The 16,776-nt window shown below is 35.9% G+C and overlaps 1 protein-coding gene across 1 annotated transcript in view; it reads right to left on the bottom strand.

The window, feature by feature from the left end:
- Positions 1-16,776, bottom strand: part of LOC126758939 (irregular chiasm C-roughest protein) — a 724,984-nt gene that overhangs the window by 407,964 nt on the left and 300,244 nt on the right. The window lies entirely within an intron of this gene.

Genomic DNA, 16,776 nt, shown 5'->3' on the forward strand with positions numbered 1-16,776 from the left:
ATTGATATTTTTAATAGATTAGCGAGATAATCTACTTAACAGAATTAGATTTTCAGTTAGTTATGTTATGGCGATATAGCGATTGGAACCGTCTACGAACTTATCGATATTTAAATTGTGGTGTAATTCATTTTTTTGTTTTAAGGGGGTATTCTGGTTTAGAAGCCCGAATTTTAGGTATTAATTTTGACGCGATAAAAAAAAATCAAAAACTATTTTGACTATCCATTTTTTCACATGCTTTTTATTGATATTCTTAGAATACAAAACATAGGTAATATAAGAAAAAAAATTAAATTAAAAAAACTGCAGGTCAGCGAAGTAGAGACTGATGAAACAATGGCTTGTCCTGGTGTGCAGGATATAAATCCTTTCCCTGACCTAAAATAAAAATTTATGCGAAATCCTAGAAGAGTAAAAGTGTAGTTATCGCACTATGAAACGGTTTTGAAAAAAAGTTTCGTATTTTCCCTGTTTTTTTGTGATTCGGAATTTTTAAAAAATAAAAAACAAACATTCTTTCAAAGGCTCTTCGTAGTGCGAACTATAATGTATAAGAAAGCGCTGTGTAACATTTCATGTGAATCGGTTGAGTAGAACTTGAGATATCATGCACACCGTTTTTAGAAAAGTAGTTATGAGAAAAACGAGTTTAAAGTTTGAGAACTAGTCGCGCGCAGTCGGAGTCGCAGTCACAAAATGAGCTGTAACTCGGAAAATAATTTGAATTTCGAAAAATCCTTTTAGGGACATTTTCTTGAAGGGTTATATAGATTTTTTCGAATTTCTAAACCAAAATACCCCCTTAAAATTGGCCTGAGTATCGACGGTTGCTTTCTTGCGTCCATTCCCTTGCTGTTTTCTCATACTCAAATATGATACTCATAACAGATATCTCATGTTCCTTAGAAATATTTATGTAGTTTCGGATATTTCGAGCTACGCGATTTGAGGCATCAAAAATAATTTTGAGCATATTTTTGATATTTCATGTAAGTAAGAGGTTAATCGCATTCTGTAATTTACTAAAGTATTAACGCTACTAAGCTTAATATCTATTAATTTCGTTTTGTGAAACTCTGCCATTTCCCTCAGGGTATTGGTTTCTAGTTACCAACATTCTCGCAGGCAAATGCAACAACTTACTAATCCTCTCGAAAGGGTAATGACGTTCCACATATTCTTGTATAGAGTGCTTGTCTCACCTGCAGCACAAACCTCAGAACAACAGATTATCTTTATATATAAATATAAATGAATAATTTTATTTTAATCTTCACAAATTTAAACGTATATATTTAATATAATAAGTAATAGTATATGCTGCAAATTGTGTTAGTGTGTATTTCTTACTGCCACTGCACCCACTTGACTGCTTATGAGTGAGTAAATGAGTCACAAATGATAAGTTGGTGTTTAATTTGCTTCTATGTAGCTTTCTATGGAGTAAGCGCTATAAATATATTTAATATTTTTTTGCTTTCGCTCCTACCACTGAAGCGCCAAGTAAAATATTTTCAAAATAAAAATGCTTGTCTATATATTGGTATATGTTGTATTTGTATGTGTATTTTTATACCGTTAAAATAGGCATTAATTAGATTTTTGCCATTAAATTGCTTTTGTGTTGTCCAATTAGGCGTTTTTCACCTTCCACTAATTGCAGCAGCAAAGATTTTATGGATGAATGAAAGCGTAAACAAATGACTACTTGCTCATACTTACATAATGCACGGAATATTGTGGCAAATTACATTCCGACTGCAGAAATGAGAAGAAATAAGAATTTAGTACGAACACCAACTGTTGTCTGTAGGAATTTAAAAACGGAAATGCGCTTAAAATTTTAAAAATTTACTATGTCTTAAACTTTAGTAGAACTGAAATTTTTGTGCAATAAATTTTGAACCTTGCAACCAAAATCTCCGTGTGTTTGCTATTACTTAACACGATCGGTCGAACAGTTCTCCACTCAAACCTATCTACCTTTAACGGGTAAAATAATATTAATCCTGTTTGGGTACTATTTTTGAATACCTACGCTGACGAAATTTTAAAATTTTTTTTTTTCAATTTCTGATCTCGTATACCTCTTTATATACTTATTGCTGACAAAAGTTTCCAACAAAATAAATTTTCTCTGATATTGATTTTTTATACAAAAATATGTAAAGATTGCTTGATTTATTTTGACTGCGCTCTAACACTGCCACCTATTTTAAAGGAACGCGCTTACAGTGAAGAGATCAGGTGTTAAAAATAAATATGACCAGTATTCCTATAAGTATTATTTATTCAGAATTATGCTTCGATTTATGGCTTTTTTCAAATTTGCATGTGTCTCATTTATCTACAAGTCCTGAAATATAAAAATATTAAGTTTTAATTCAATTTCGAAAAGTAATAGGACTGCGTCGATTTAAAAAAAAAAAATATTGAACCAATCGTTACAATTCTTTAAAAATTTTCAAAATAGGCTCCTTCTGCGTCGATGCAGCGCTGCCAGCTGCGATTTCCACGCATTGAAGGCATAACGGAAGGCATTCTACGGAATAGCCTTGATAGCCGAGGTGCCTGCTGCTTGGATCCCCCCTGTCGTCTCAAAATGCAAAATGCTGCCTTTCATCTCTTTGTATCGGGATCATACTCAAAGATCCATAACTCGTCAATTGTGTTTACGTTATTCAAAAATTGGGGTCATACATGTTCAAATTTTCTTGCCACCCTTCCACTCGCCGCAATTTTTGGTCATCAGTGAGCACTTTTGGGACGACCTTCGACCACACCTTGCGCATGTTCAAGTGCTCCGTCACAATGTCATGAACCACAGATTTTGATAAATTTAACATCCGGGCAATTAAACGAATACTTAGTCGACGATCTGAGTTCAAAACTTTGCGCACACGAGTCTCATAGTCGGTGTTTGTCGAAGTCGCAAGTCTCTCAGCCACTCTTCATCAGCGACCTCTTCCAGGCGCCCCAAAAATTCCTGGTGCCACCGAAACACACCACTTCTGGCTAAAGAAATATGTGGATAAGCCTGCTTAATCATATCAAACGTCTCTGTCGCAGATTTACCGAGTTTCACACAGAATTTAATCGCGCACCTCTGCTCTAACGAACGCTGCATTTTAGGCTTGTACCACTCACAGAAACACGTCGCGCGAAAATGTTTAGCACCTGGAGAGTCAGTGCTCGGATACAACTGACCAGCCGCTCGTTCGTTAGCTAGGAACGCCCTCTACCGAATCCAGTCAGTGTGCGAACGCTCCGAAGTACAGTCGCGGTGGTAGAAAATCAGTACTATTACTTTCCGAACAAACCCTGTAGGAGTGTTGCTGTAATATACAGACCAGCGCTCCAATTAAACTCTTATTTGAACTAATTTGAATGTAGGAGTTTTCACTTCCATTTCAATCGTTTTTTCTCCCTAATAATTTTTTCATTTTTTCCGTCAGTTCTAGTAATTATCGACTGCGAATTCATGCATTTATTGTTGACTCAATTGTCCAAATATACATACATGAAAATATGTATGCATGTGTAATTCATTCATAACTCGTTTGTTGTTGCCTTATGCGTGGAGGGAGAGCGAGGTTCAACTCGCACTACATTGTTTAATGGCTTGCGAAAGTAAACAGAAATTATTTCTTTTTTTGTTCTTCTGAATATATGCATACAGTTATATGTATGCATATTAACTCGTATATATCTTGACTTCACTTTCATTACAGAATTCCACATAAGCATTCACACATCTTTACACACATATGTACACAATTCAATTCTTTTCCCATTCTGCGTGTTTTAATTCGATTTCAATCAAGAAAATCGGAATTATTAACATTCGACTTATTATTTAAAATTGAAAAGCACTTCAATGGCAAAAAAAAAAAAGAAAAATACTTAACTTCGGCTCTATCTTTAATACCCTTCATAGCTATATTTCCTATAGTATAAAAGGACGCAAAACATTTTTATCTTGACTTTGATCGCTCAGTTTATATTACAGTTATATAATATGTATGATTGCACGATTGCCTTCAAGAATAATCCATGCCAAATTTCGTGAAAAAAGCATTTTACAAAAAAAAAAATTTACTGTAGGCCTATACTATACATACTTATATGTTTCTATACATATAGTCAGCTTCTCAATTATATATCTCAGCCACTCGTTACGCTGACCATTTAAAACCAGATGTACTTTCTTCGTATTCTTAATATATAGTTTATTGTATAGGTTACACAAATTATAATCCTACTTTATTGGCGTAGACACCGCTTACTCTTGATTCGCTGAACTATGTTAATGTCGTCTTAAACAAGGTCTGTCGCAAAAGAAACATAACTTTTCAAATATAACTGTTTCTGGTGGCGCCACCTATTGGTGGGTATATGAAATAAAAAGTTTGATCTCTTGTTGACATTTCGTAAAAATTTTAAGACAATTAGATAACTACAATCGATGTTATCGATCAAAAAGTGACAGCAGCTTTTGGTCATCGGTCGTAAAATGCAAAGAGCAAATATTAAATTTTGTTTTAAACTTGGGAAAACGTTTACTGAAACATTTCAAATGATAAAAAAAGTTTATGGTGATCAGTGCCTATCCCGTAGTAATGTGCATGAGTGTGCCAAGAAGGTTGTGAGGACCTCTGTGACGATCAGAAGTCGGGCCGGCCAAAATCAGTGATTACCCAAAACAATATTGAAAAAGTGCAGGAATTTATAAAGAATGAGCCGAAATCTTCTTTGCGTTACATGGAAATGGAGTTAAGTATCATCAAAGACTCCATTCATCGCATTTTGATAAATAAATTTGGTCTGCGGAAGGTGTGCTCCAAGTTTGTTCCACCCAAATTGACTGAAGAGGAAAAATTGCTACGAATCCAACATTGTAAGGATTTGATTAAGGAGTCGAGAAAGGCCATAAACTACAAATATTCGATTGTGACTGGTGATGAAAGGTGATGCTTTCAATATGATCCCGAAACCACACGTCAAAGTGCCGAATGGAAGCATCCAGACGAGCCATCACCGAAAAAAAGTCGTCTTCGTGATTTGTTTTTACGATTCCGAGGGTACTGTACACCGAGAGTTCGTCCCACCTGACCAAACGATTAATGCTGTGTTCTACCTTGGTGTTATGAAGAGTCTTTTGTCACGCATTCGTAGTGCTCGACCACAATACCGTGAGGCAGGGTCCTGGCGCCTGTTGCATGATAATGCGCCGTGTCATCGGTCGACGCTTGTCACTGATTTTTTGACAAAAAACTCCATATTAATCATTAATCTCTCACCCTACTCACCTGATCTGGTACCCTGTGATTTTTACCTATTTGGAAAACTTCGTTTGCCCATGAAAGGACACTGGTTTCAGGACATTTCAGCTATCCAAAGGTGACGACCGATATTCTCAAGAGCATTCCGAAAAATGACCTTAAACACTCATTTGAACTGCTAATTGACCGAGCTAAACGCTGTATCGAAGCACAAGGAAACTACTTTGAATAAAAAAATATAACTTTTGAAAATATTAATTTTTTGTTGTTTTTTTAACAGTCCTGTTTCTTTTGCGACAGACCTTGTATCTTGTACAGTTCGTCCTTCCATCGACTCCGGTGTTCGCAGTTGCCATTTCGCAATGGACAATAAATCTTCTGCATAATCCTTCTCTCGAAAACTCTTAACGTTGACTCATCAGGACTTTTCTTTTCAATTGCCTACTCAGTCGAAAATAGCAACTGTTGGCAAGAGTTATTCTGCGTTAGATTTCGATGCTGTTGGTGATAATCCTAATTCCAAGATAGACGAAATTGTCTACGACTTCGAAGTAATGACTTTCGACAGTGACGTTAGAGCATAGTCGCGAGTACAACGACTGTTTGTTTGATGACAGGAGATATTTCGCCTCGTCCTTATGCAGTCTGGAGAAAGAAGAACTTACGGCGCGGTTTTAATGGTCATTGATATTGATGTCATCAGTGTACGCCATCAGTGATGCATTCTTGTATAAGTACGAGTATGTACTTTCATTTTTCAGATCTGCAGCTCGAATAATTTTCTTCAGGGGTAGATTGAAGAAGTCGCTCGATAGGAAGTCGCCTTCTCTGAAATCTCGTTTGGTATCGAACGGCTCTGAGAGGTCTCTCCCGATCCTAACGGAGCTTTTGGTATTGCTCAACGTCAGCTTACATAGCAGTATTAGTTTTGCGCGGATATCAAATTCAGACATAGCGGCATAAAGGCAGCTCCTTTTCGTGCTATGAAAAGCAGCTTTGAAATCGACGAATGGTATGTGTCGATCCTCTTTTCCCGAGTCTTTTCAAGACTTGACGCATCGTGAATATCTGGTCAGTTGTTGATTTTCCAGGTCTATAGCCACACTGATAAGGTCCAATTAGTTTGTTAACGATGGGTTTTAATCTTTCACACAATACGCTCGATAGAACCTTCTATCGATATTGAGAAGACTTATCCCCCGGTAGTTGGCGCAGATTGTGATGTCGGCTGACAATCCATCGGACGCCGCCGCTTTGTTGTTCGGGTAATTGCTATCCGAACTTCGTCATGGTCGACAGCATTAGTCACAAAATCACCTCTGGTATACCAATTCGAAAATGTAATTGTAATACGTATTTATATGAAATCAACATTCTGATACAAAATAAAGTATTTAATATATTTATAATATTTGTTTTTCTGAAGCTCCAAATGTTATTCCTAAGTATCAACAATAATCGAAAATATAAAAATATCCAGTTTCGTTTTGACTTTGGAAAAACCCAACTATTTAATATTTTGTTGCACCGCTGTTCTCATTAATGGTATTAGTCTCACGTTTTGAAATTATTCTGACTAAATTGTGCTATAATGAAATTTAGAAATAAGTATGTTTAACACTTCTTCATACTTCTTCTTAAATTTTAAATGGATAAAAAATTAATACCGAAGATGCTGCAATATTATCGACGTTTGTAGCGCTTAGATCGATATGGTTTGGTGACCAATATGGAAAAAAGTTTAAAAATAGGATGAATAGTACTAAAGGATATCTCTTTAGTTGCCTTAACTGCTTAATCCAATCTACAAAGTTTCGCTATATACACATACAATTCGATGTTTGGCTTACATGTACATAAAAGGATTTACGATAATGGCAGGGGTATGAAATGCTGCTATCCGAAATTTAGTGCAATCTCAGCATCGCAATAAATCTAACTTTTAACAAACTAAGCACGGCAGATTACACAAACAAAATGGTGTTACTAAATTTTTGTAAATTGTATCGTATTGTTGTAGTTACAACGATGGTAAAATATATTGCAGCACAGATCGCATTGATACTACACATGTATTTAGAAGCTTTGCCATATTTTGAAGAATAAGGGCAACAAATTCGACCAAAAATTCCACTAAAAATTGTGTTTCATATGGATTCCACTGAATTGGTATTTATGTTTTTACATATGTTATATAGTTGTACTGCGGCTATGTGTGCAAGTGTTAAAATTTGATGGCAAAATCTATATGCACAATTTGTTGACATAAATAATAAAATCGAGCAGCATGTAAGCTTGCCAATTTGGAACAGAAATGCTGGTATTTTGGTGATAAAGTCCAAACATGCATGAAAAAATATGCCACTTAGATCGTAGAGTGCTCTAAAATTGAGTGCATTTCATTTAAAATACGTCCAGTTAATATTGCGATGTCCCAGATCAGAACCATATATTCCATTCTATAACCGCGTTTCCATAGAGTAATTTCCAGAAATTACTTTCTTACTACGTCCACATGAAATCTTAGTGAAGAGCTTGCGCTTGATTACTTTCGCAATCAATTTCACTTGACTAATCCTTGCAGTTCACATCAACCGGTGATGGCATTCGTTAAAATACGAGTAGTGATGGAATTGGTCCACTTTTGCGTTACAGCGGAGCATCATGAAGACTAATTCAGTGTTATCGAAAGCTTCATATGGGCTAAAAATTTGCAGTGAGGTTTTTTTTTTACAAATACCCAAATTTATACTGTTATTGTGTTGTTTAAAAAGAGCAAAGGGAAATAAAGTGTAAATTAAGAACTTCTGTGTTCAAAATTGTAGCATTTTGGGAGTCAATATTGCTGAATTCGATTGTGCTGTAAATATACGAGTATATACGTATGTACATATGTATATATGTACCTTCACATGTTTTGATGCTTTATTTTAATTTATTTGTCATCTATGCTAGAAGTTTTATATACATTTCGCACTATCTACTTGATGCAGCTAAATTTTTATGAATAATAATTTAAATATATGTAGGGTGCGCCATCTTTTATGTCGGTACATAAAAGAAAGTGAACTTAGTGATTTACTAACCCACTGAGTTCATCAAATATGTCTTTGAAACCTTCTTCAGTACAATATTATCCACTAATCGCTTCACGTCGAAACTACTCTTAATGATGCTTTACATAGAAATTTTTCGTTTACTTCCATTTCACACTGCCTGTCGAAATTAAAAGAGGAGTTGTTGTATTTTAGGAACTAAAAACCCATTTTAGATTATGAAACGATATTGCATGGCCAACAAGTTACTGTTAAAACATACGTCACAACCATCTCTGTGCGTATAATCAACAAAATGTATGTCATAAGTCCTCGGGCCATTGACGAACGCAGCACTTATCAGTCATTTTGTAAGCCATAGTATTATCAATACGTTCTTCAATATACGCTCAAGTTCAAATTTGAGCCGGACAGGTCCATGTAAACTCCAATTTGATTTGTTCATTGAAGGACTCGCGCGTCGTTCCCCAAAGTGAATTTTTGAGGTTTTAAAACAGAAAATATGGTGGTTAAGCGATGGCTCTCGTTCCGCGCTTAGTCAAAAAGTCAGGCAAAATCATGCTAGTAAGTAACGGTGGATTCAGATGTTTTGTTGAGAGCCCAGCATTGACAGGCTTCATACCCAAAACATTAGCCATAATGTGTTGAGTCGATCCATAAGCGCTTAAAATTCTCTGCTATATCTTTGATGCTAACACTACGATTTTCAACCATTCTTCTTTAATATTTTCGTATTTTCCTTATTGAAACAAGTTTACGATGACTTCAGGATTTCAAATTGCCAAAAAAAAGTTTACGTTTTCATATTTTTGTAAATTTTTGAGAAACAATCATTTTTTCCGAAATATTTTTTTTCAATTTCCAAATTTCAATTCAATTTTTCCAGTTTTTAAAATTTACTTTATCATAAATATCCTACTTATGGCTTTTCTGAAACCATTTGGAATATATCACAAAGTTTTTTTGGTATTTGGTTAAGTGATTTCGGCGTGAAAGTGAAACAAATATACATATATTCACATTTATAAAGGGTGTTTTCTAGGCGTGTGAGTTTCAAGAAAAAATAAACGCGTATAATATAATGTTTGCTATGCAATATAAGTGTTTGTCATTATGTTCTAAAAATGAATTCGGGCGAGTGACCGCCGTGGCTGGCTCAAATAAATTTCAGCCGAGAGGCCTAATTTTCGATAACTTTTTCCAGCAATTGGGGCCGCATGCCAGTAATAACAACGAACTGAATATTTTCTTCCATATTCGATGTTTTCCGTAAATCTTCTCGGTCTTATATGCGTAGGCATAAGTCTTCGTGCGAGCCCAACCATTATTTTGGTAATAAATATGTACGATTTGTAAATTTTTATTCGGAATAAGTCGTTTCATTATGAAACGGCAAACCAAATTAAGTATAAATCAAGAAGACCTGTCATTGAAAGCCTCAGGTCTAAAAAAACAGCCGTTAATAGAAAGCTTTAGGAAATAGTGGTAATTTACTATTAAGGAATTTCTTGGAAAATGGTACTATTGGTCGGTAACATGCAATAATCGTAACGACTCAAGTGGTGAATCATTGTAGCCGCGGGCGAAGACAAACACCAAGATAAAAGAACTTGTATTATGCTCTTAATGTATGTATGTATATCCGGTACCTACACACGTGCCTAGTTATATTTCCGCAAAGTTTTCACAGTCGCATAATGTTGTTTTGACTTATTGTACTTATACATATGTACGTAAATATATATAGTATAACATATGTGATTAGAAGCTGCGACGTACAATAAATTAAATAAAATTTATTAAAATGGCATTCATAATGCTGTAACTAATATACATACATATGTATGTGCATATTGTGCATACATGCAGATTTTATGCGAGCGAAATAAACGACAATGCGATAGCGATGGCGGCAAAACGACATATTCAAAATCATGTTTATGAATAAAATTACAATAAAATAAATTGTAACGCCTTGCAAGCTACACATGTACTCGTATATACATATATACTTATACATCTATGTACATTTATACATATGTATATATATATTACGAATATGACTGCAACTTTTGGCGCCCATAGCACTTACATACAAGTTGATGCAAAATTCAGTATATAGTAAAATATTGATGATAGAAGCCTTTTATCCTTCGTAAAAGCAAATTTGTAAGCATGTATACTTGCATCCTGTAGGAAACCCCTTAGGAAATATAATTTTCACCGCTAAAACGTTTGGGGCTATAATAATCAATTTCAGAACATTTGCGTATAATAATTCGGAGACATTTTTTTATTAAAACACAAGAAAAAAGTTGGCAGTAGCGAGCTATAATACCCTTCACATGTGAATTCCTTATACTACTTATCTATATATTATACTTATCAGCAATAACTATATTATATAATCAATAGTGGTCCGATGAATTCAATTCGATTGGCGGTTATAGCCGAGTTAACAGCTCGCCAGTCGTTTTTCTTTTTGCTACTTGGCGCCAATTGGATATTCCAAGCGAAGGCAGGTCCTTCTCCACCTGGTCCTTTTAACGAGTGTATTCGACCCAATATCCGCCGGGGGAAGCAGAGGGAGACCTGCAGCAGGTTGCGTCGAATACTTTCAGAGCTGGAGTGTTTTCCTGACATGACCTGACCAACGTAGCCCCTGTCTTTTAATTCGCTGAACTATGTCAATGTCGTCGTATATCTTATACAGCTCATCGTTCCATCGAATGCGATATTCGCCGTGGCCAACACTCAAAGGATCATAAATCTTTCGCAGAACCTTTCTCTCGAAAACTCGCAACGTCGACTCATCAGATGTTGTCATCGTCCATGCCTCTGCACCATATAGCAGGACGGGAATTATGAGTGACTTATAGAGTTTGGTTTTTGTTCGTCGGGAGAGGACTTTACTTCGCAATTGCCTAGTTAGTCCGAAGTAGCACCTGTTGGGACAAGCGTTGGATTTCGAGGCTGGCGTTGTTGTATTGGTATTGATGGTGGTTCCAAGATAGACGAACTATCTACAACTTCGAAGTTACAACTGGTGAATATCTGATCGGTTGTTGATTTGCCAGGTCTATAGCCACACTGATAAGGCCCAATCAGTTTGTTGATGGTGGGTTTTAATCTTTTTTGCACAATACGCTCGATAGAACCTTAGACTTATAGCATTGACGCGATGTTTTTCGGAGATTAATTCAGGAGTTACCACAGTAACTCCGTTGGCGCAGACATTTTAGGGGTTTTCGTTGGCAACATTGTTAAAAATGGCCAATTTTCATTGCATAAAAATCTAATTGGCAAGCACACTTAAATTCCTCAATATGTTATCAATAAAACAAGTTTTAAAAATAATGTGTTGATATATTTTTGTAATATTGAAAATGGTTTGTTAAAAATTGGTCGGCTAACAACCGTAATGTTAATCTTCTATCAATTTTTCATTGAAAATATGGAGGACAATGCTATGAGAGTTTCAAACTGTACCGTTGTCACCTACAAATTTGGATCTGATTAAGTGCGCAGTTAATCCGGATTAACGTTGCAACGTCTGTCAAGGCTGCACTACCAACTTCTTCAACGGTTTTATGGATTGGGCATAAACTGGCAATTCCAATCGCTGGGCATGCTTTCAATATTTTACAAGAAAGCTGATGCATGAAAATGATTAGTCAAATAAAAAGTTTTCCATATCGGAACTTAATATTGATCCAACACTTTATATGGTCGCTATATCCTGTAGTTGTCCGATCTCAACGGTTTAGACAAATGATGTTCTTCTTGGGAAGAAAATGGCATGAGCCATATTTTAGATCAAAATAAAAAAACTGATGGACTAGTTCCCGTGTACACAGGCAGTAACGAATATTGCTTAATAGACTTTGCTCGTCACGTTGATCATTCTGTATATTCTTTAAAGGATCTCCACGGGCTCTCTTTTTGGCTGTTAAAAACTTGGTAACAAACTTAATATACACTATTCATTATATAAAAAGTTGTCTAATGTTAGGATTAGTGACCAACGTTTGTCGTTATGGCCGTAGTGGCTAAGAAGAAATCAGTTGTTCACTTTCTTTTTTGTAGAAGTGGGGTTGATTACGCTCTCATAAGTTAGGTGGTATCAGATGATGCGGTATACGTCGTTCACTAATTGAACCCTAAGACGGTAAATAGTCTGAGATGGTCGCTTGAAATTGGATTTTTATACTCTCGCAACAAAGTTGCTAAGGAGAATATTATAGTTTTGTTCACATAACGGTTGTTTGTAAGTCCTAAAACTAAAAGAGTCAGATATAGGGTTATATATACCAAAGTGATCAGGGTGACGAGTAGAGTCGAAATCCGGATGTCTGTCTGTCCGTCCGTCCGTCCGTGCAAGCTGTAACTTGAGTAAAAATTGAGATATCATGATGAAACTTGGTACACGTATTCTTTGGCTCCATAAGAAGGTTAAGTTCGAAGATGGGCAAAATCGGCCAACTGCCACGCCCACAAAATGGCGGAAACCGAAAACCTATAAAGTGTCATAACTAAGCCATAAATAAAGATATTAAAGTGAAATTTGGCACAAAGGATCGCATTAAGGAGGGGCATATTTGGTCGCAATGTTTTTGGAAAAGTGGGCGTGGCCCAGGCTTTTTTTTAAATTGAAAATGGGCGTGGCCTCGCCCACTTATGGACCAAAAACCGTATCTCAGGAACTACTACACCGATTTCAATGAAATTCGGTATATAATATTTTCTTAACACCCTGATGACATGTACGAAATATGGGTGAAATCGGTTAACAACCACGCCTTCTTCCAATATAACGCTATTTTGAATTCCATCCGATGCCTTTTCTGTATAACCTAGGGCGAGGTTATAAAATGCATTAGGAACCAATGATGATAGCGGAATAAAACTTTACAAAAATACGGTATTTGAAAAATATGTAAATGACGGATAATGAAATCTCGATTATCACTTTATCATGCGAGAGTAAAAATGTTCGGTGACACCGAACTTAGCCCTTCCTTACTTTTTTATTTCATAAGGTTTTAAAGCCAATGAAAGTTTTTACGTAGAATCAAAAATTCTACTCGTGCTATCGTTATCGTTATCGATTTTTCAAAACGCGATTTTCTCAAACCCGCTCTTGAACATTCATACAAGCTAATTTTAAAATTTTTCTACCAATCGTTTTAAAATTTTGTAATTGCTTTCTTCATAATATTTAACTGTATATGAACCGATGAACCGAAAATGGAAATATTAACCTTATTTGCAAACAGGGCAGAAAAAATAACAAAATAACATGATTTTTGTTTAGACCCCGATAAGGAATTAAATTTTGTTTATTTTTATAGCGTTCAATTTTATATAGAAGAGATACATAATATATATGTATATTAGAAAAAGAAAATATTTCTCACAAATTTCAGATTTTATTTGTAAATGTCTTAAGGAGAAAATCGTCTAAAATTAATGGGCTACCCTGCAGGGTAGGTACATACACAGAACTCGAAGCAGTATTTTGAAAATTTCTGTCGAAATGTACATATGTATTTCAAGTTTATTTATTGCACACATACATTTAGGTATATTTACCTCTATGTCAAACTTGAAATTTGTTTAGCTTTGGAAAAAAAACCCAACAACATACAAAATTGCATAACAAATAAATATGAATAACACATTTCGGTCATAACCAATAAATTGCCAATACTATCGTCTGCAAACAGTGCTATGCCATACGTCTTCCTGATAACCATACGCAGTTAGAACTACAACAGTAACAAATTACAAACACGTGTGGTTTAGAAAGTTTATTTATTGCAAAATTCTAATAGATACATTAAGTTTGCTTAGAATTTGTGCACAGCTTGTAATTCATTGCCGATTTGCTATGCATTGATTAGTTACATATACTATATAGTATTTGTAGTTATAAATAATATTTCTATTTATGTGCAGGTATGTAAATGCAATATTGCATAGGCGAGGCATCGCAAAATAATCTGAAAAATGAGATATTAGCATATGTCAAAGGGAAAATATTTTTTGTAAATTTATGAAAGCATCAACTGAAATAGATAATGTGAACGCACATAGCACAGATTATGCGGAATGCAGTTAAGGAAGTTCGAAAATTTAGGGAACATATTTTTTTAATAAATTTAGTTCACAGTGCTCATCTGCAGGCATAGTCCTCACATTCATTTTAAGTAGTAAGATCCATATTCCCAACCAGTTTGTCGACTGCTTTTTCTTTAAAGAAACTGAATTTTATAGGTTATGATGTCCTAATAGCTCGTTTTTTCCATACTGTTTTGGCCAAGAGCATCGCGTGTGTACCTACTGGCCAGTGTCCAGTCAGAACACCGACAAGAAAATCGGAAGACCTCTTACGTTTCACTCAGGCCCATAGGTGTAGTGCTAAAATGCACTCGCTTTCAATCGGAAATTTCACTGTGATGGAGCACATAACAAGTCTAATACGGAAAGAGTTTGATGCTGTTATTAATAAGAAAGCACACTGCACTTCTTCTCCAACGGTTTCGTCACGCGATATGAAAATAACTGTTTCAGTCGAAATTTGTTATAAGGTTTTCTGGATACCTAAGAGTATTATTTCTTTAAAAGCAATGGTTATAATGGATGATCCAAGTAGAGGTAATTTTTTCAATAACCTTTATTGAACACATAAAGCGTAAGTCGTATCAAGCTGTCATGCCATTTTTGTTCAGTATTATTTGGCATTTCATCATGGGACGACTTACGCCTGAACGACGTCGGTGGTCAACGGTCTGATGTATGGAACGATTTAGTGCATTTTACGTCGAGATCTTAAATTGAAAGCGTACAAAATACAGCTTGTGCAAGAACAATCTTCCCAATCGACATCGCTTCGCTCTATTGTTCCAAGAAGATCCGACGTTTTCGAGCCAAATTTTGTTTAGCGATGAGACCCATTTCTGGCTTAATGGGTACGTAAACAAGCAAGTGGGACGAAGAGCACCCTGAAGAGTTTAAAGAGCTTCCATTTAATCGAGAAAAAGCAACGGTTTGGTGTGGTTTGTGGGCCGGTGGAATCATCGGTCCATATTTCTTAAAAGAATGAAGCCGATGATAACCGGATATCAGATACTTGATATTGAAGCTCTTAATCTCGGCAACATTTGGTTTCAACAAGACGACGCCACTTACAACACATCGCATTTATCAATGGTTTAATTGAGAGAACACTTCAGTGAGCAGATATTTTCACGTTTTGGGCTGGTTGATTGGCCACCAAGATCGTGTGATATCATACCATTACTTTTTTTCTGTGGAGGTACATATGTAAAATCTAAAGTCTATGCGGACAATCCCGCTACGATTCAAGCTTTGGAGCAAAACATCACGCGTGTCATTCGCTAGTTACTAGTCGAAATGCTCGAACGAGACATCGAAATTGGACTCAACGGATGCACTATCTGAGACGTAGCCGCGGTCAACATTTGAAAAAGATAATCTTCGAAAATAAAAGTCAAAGAACTATCTCTCGAATGATAATAAACATTTGAAGCTTCTGTGTTTCTGTGTTCTTTGAAAAAGTAGGGAATCTTTGAGAGCGCAAGCTAACAGCGACGGCATGCATGCGTAGTATATGGGTTATACTTATTGTTGCTCCTGAAGAAGTATTTTTAGGCCGAACCCGTCAGATATTTGTAATATCTCAACAAAAAACGGTATTGACATTTCCGTCGTCAAGGCATTGCGGCCACTTTGCTAGATTATGGGCGAAGGACGCAAATGCATTCGAAACAAACCAAACGCCTTCATCTAACAAAAAAAAAAAAACCGGAATAACTTTAGTTTTTATGTAAAGGTCTATTCTAATTTGAGGAATACAGAAGTATTTCCAAAGCATTACACAGAGCATTGCAAACAATTTCAAACTAATCCTTCCTCAAAAAATAATACATTTGCTAAAAATTGGGACCGGTAGAATAGAACTGCAACAAAATACGAATTGCAGTGGATCGCAACTTTGTCAGTAAGCAGTCGAAGATTATTATACCACGTGCATCCCAAAATACTGATGCGATAACCTTGACAGCCGATTTTTCCGTTTTTCCACGCTTGAGGACTGGTTCATAATGTGCACTAGTGGACTGACTGTCGATTGGGCTCCAGTGTGAAATGATGGAGCCGTATTTATATTGTCACACACCGACGCAAAAATTCGGTTTTATTACAATTAAAGAGCACTCAAACACTACTCAGGATCAGCAATTCATTATTTTTGTTGGATTTTGAACTTGCGCGGCACCCACTTTGCACAGAGATTTACCCTCTTTAGGGCGTCCACTGCCTTCATTGTCCTCGGTGCTCATTTCGCCTCTTTCCGATTCAGCAAATCTCTTTTCAACGGTTGAGTTCCGCGGTGTGAAGCAAAAATTTAACAG

Source organism: Bactrocera neohumeralis, chromosome 5 (assembly GCF_024586455.1).
Source record: "Bactrocera neohumeralis isolate Rockhampton chromosome 5, APGP_CSIRO_Bneo_wtdbg2-racon-allhic-juicebox.fasta_v2, whole genome shotgun sequence".
In the NCBI taxonomy this organism is placed as follows: domain Eukaryota; kingdom Metazoa; phylum Arthropoda; class Insecta; order Diptera; family Tephritidae; genus Bactrocera; species Bactrocera neohumeralis.